The following is a 3455-nucleotide window of genomic DNA, read 5'->3' as shown; positions in this document are numbered from 1 at the left end:
AAAAATTCAGAATCAACTGCAAACTGCTCACATTTTGCCGTGAACAGTTGAATACAGTCCTTTTCTTCCTAGTTATTACAGTTATTCCATCTTTCAATGCAGTGGTATCATTAAAAGTTCAAAATTCATTGTTTAAATTTTGAACCAGCCTGGTGTGTTGACTTCATGGCTCCTATCGTACCATTTTGGGCTGTAATAGGATGCCTAGGCCTGTTTTTATTTATTTATTTTTTTTGCCCGCCCGCTCCATTATTTTTCTAGAAAACTCCGTTAACCAAGAAATTAAATTGGTGTGGCCTAAATGGAAGAAGAAAAGATGTACCAATCCCAGGAAGGCTGCACACAGTGCGTATGTCCTGAGGTAGACTCCACCACAGCACCTCTCCCTGTCCTGACTCCTGCCCACAGGGACATTGTTGTTAGTGTGCCCTCCAGCCTCGCCGTCCCCACGAGAGTACACTGTCTGGTCCTCATCCGTCAGGTCTGCCTGGGGCAGCCGCTTGTACTTAGGCTTAGAACTTGGCATGATGCTGTCATGTTCTAATACAAAATAGGCATTCTTTTCATTATAAAAGCAGTCCATATATGGGGGCCTGCAAGGGGGGTCCCGACAACGCTCTACGCTGAATTTGGAAACTTCTTGATTACGCTTTACGATAAATTCCAAGTGGCCACAACGCATTTCGTGGAATTAAAACGGTGAATACGCTCTACGCAAAATGCGCTGAGCGGTCCGTCCACGCTCTACGTAGAATTAAAATGGCCGATTACGCTCGATACGGAAAAGGGCTTGCGGGCCCCCGTATGTCAATGAAGGTTACACATCCAGGTAATATCAGATATGTCAATATACAGTTACTCAAGCAACTGGATATTATATGGAAACGGTCAGAAGTTTTAGTTAACATCCACTACCTTTTGTCAGTGACACTGGAGAGTTAGCAGAAAAGCAGGTTTATCAAAGTACGAACTGTTGATCGATATTCAAATAAGTTTTTCGCAAGCTCCCTAATGTTGCTGGCTACCACGGAGTCTGGACTTGCTGACACATGTAACATCTGGAATCTACATATTCGTTCAGATTTTGGACGAGCGCGGTGATTGGTCCTACTCGTCTAGGCGCTTTTTTGGGGGGCGCTCTTGTAGGACAGGTGTGTACATATTAGGTATTAATAATAAAGCCATCCGGATGTTCAAATGGCGATGTAAGATAGATCTTACATACCCATAGCCAGGATTTTGAATGGCGGGTTCTTCCCACTGCTTGAGGGGACCTCGAGTGCCGTAGGTGTGAGGTTCCTAGGGGGGTCCGGTGGCATGCTCCCCCGAAAAATTTTGAAAAATGAACATGGCATTTTGTTCAATGACAAAGGGAGCAGTTTTTCTATGAAATATAGTATGATTCCAGTCCATCTTTTCAAGAAAAATCTTGGATCTTGGACATAAAAAGTGGACCAAAAAGTCAGGACCTTTGAGCCTTGTGGGGGCGGTTCTTCCAAACCCCCCGAACCCCCCTGGCTACGGGCATGTCTTATTCTTATCTTCTATCGCACTGCTCGGGCTAGCTCATTATGTGACATCATCAGTTACATATATCAGCAAGTCCAGACCTCGTGGTAGCCTGTGAAGTGAACGACATTAGGGAGTGGGCAAAAAACTACGGAGGATGGAACCCAGGCTACCTGCAGGATTCTGCCGATTCTGACAGCAAAACATACAAGCAATCGACATGAAGTCATGGCCAGCGAGCGGTAGGCAAAATGTGGGCGATGGTTGGGGGATTTGCCTACCAATTATAATAGTATTTGCCTACTATTTGAGGGCTTGCATGGGGGTGTAGTGATTACGAATTACGCAAAATTGTTGCCACCGATTACGAATTACGTTAAAGTCTCAGAGCTGGTTACGACTTTACACTTTGCGGCTTATGTTCTATTACGAATTACATTGGTTTTTGAGGAGGCTGCCTATGACTAAAAAGGCCTGATTACGCCTGACGAAAAAGGGCTTGCAGGCCCCATTTGCATTTGTGTACATGCTAAAAATGTAAACAAAAACACTCATATTGAACAAATCAACTGGGCATAATTTGTCCTGTTGTTTAAAGTGGCGATCGAAGCCTACAAACACACCATGAAGCTCATTACGTATGGATAACAGCTCCAAGTACAAGCAAACTGTTGCATGGTTGAACTCTGTCCTCTCCAAGTCGGGCCAAATACCGCTCGTCCTTCGTAGTTCTTCCCAGGTTCAATCGGTTATATTAACGAATCAATCTTGTCAGCTATGAGTGGTGGAACAAATTTAAGGGATACTAAAGACCACTGTTATCACATATGATACTGTAAGACCGACGGCTATAACCTGCATTTTGATATCCTCACACGGACGCCCCCCTCCCCTTATAACGTTACACTAGCTGTCGTGTCGCTTCGATATCATAAATTTCCATTTCGGCTCCTGAGTTACAAATAGCGTACAGATACCGCAATGACTCTTACCAGCTGTACAACTCCAGCGGGAATATCTTTCTGTCTTTACGTACAGACGCTGCGTTGGTAACTCCAGCCGTTCAATGTGTGTGAAACATAAAAGCACGTTTCTCACACCAGGAAGTGCGGAACCGAACAACAGGTGCCCCCGCTCACATCTCGCGGAATCTCGCGATATCACATGTCAAGCCAGAAAAGCGCATGGCCAAGCAGATGTTGGAGGAGAAAATCGTTTTCTGGGGGCCTGTCTTCTCTGACTCATTACTGACTGAGGGACACCCGGCAAATGCACAAATTGCAACTAAATCTAAGTTCGCATGATGGTCTTTTTTTTTTTTTTTTTTTTTTTATTCAGAAGCTCAATGAGAATTACAAATGAAAATACATGGACTAAGTGACTGCGAACTCAAGTTAGGTACAACTTATATTCTCGCAGCCACTTTTACAATGAAAGAAAAATATTTTACAAGACATTTAAAAATACATGAGACCTCGCGTGAGTAACAATCCTCCCATCCCAGAAAACACATACAGTTAGAATCTTTTTGTTTCTAATATATAATTTTGTACGGCTAACATTATTTTGCAGTTGGTGTCATACGAACAAAGGAAACTACCGCGAAGAACTAAATATTGTATGGAATTATCAGAAAGAGTGTTTAAATCAACAATATTACCAAGTATGCTTGAAAGCTTGCCAAAAAAGGCTAAGCGCTGGTAGGTGTATATAGGGCAGTGCAATAAATAATGAGCAATCGTTTCATATGGACACCCGCAGCTACAGGATGGACTTGTAACAAGACCTCGGGTATAAAGCTGTGATTCAAGCTGCAGGTGCCCAGACGAAGTCGGGTAATGAGAATACAGGAATAACGAGAACCAAAAGCTAAAATAGTTTAACTTTACAGGACGTACCGATTTGAAAAGATTTAGAACGAAATTTTGGATACGAAAGAGTACGGA

Source organism: Branchiostoma belcheri, unplaced genomic scaffold (genome assembly GCF_001625305.1).
Source record: "Branchiostoma belcheri isolate BF01 breed outbred unplaced genomic scaffold, Haploidv18h27 scaffold595, whole genome shotgun sequence".
NCBI lineage: Eukaryota > Metazoa > Chordata > Leptocardii > Amphioxiformes > Branchiostomatidae > Branchiostoma > Branchiostoma belcheri.
This window is presented reverse-complemented; position numbering follows the sequence as displayed.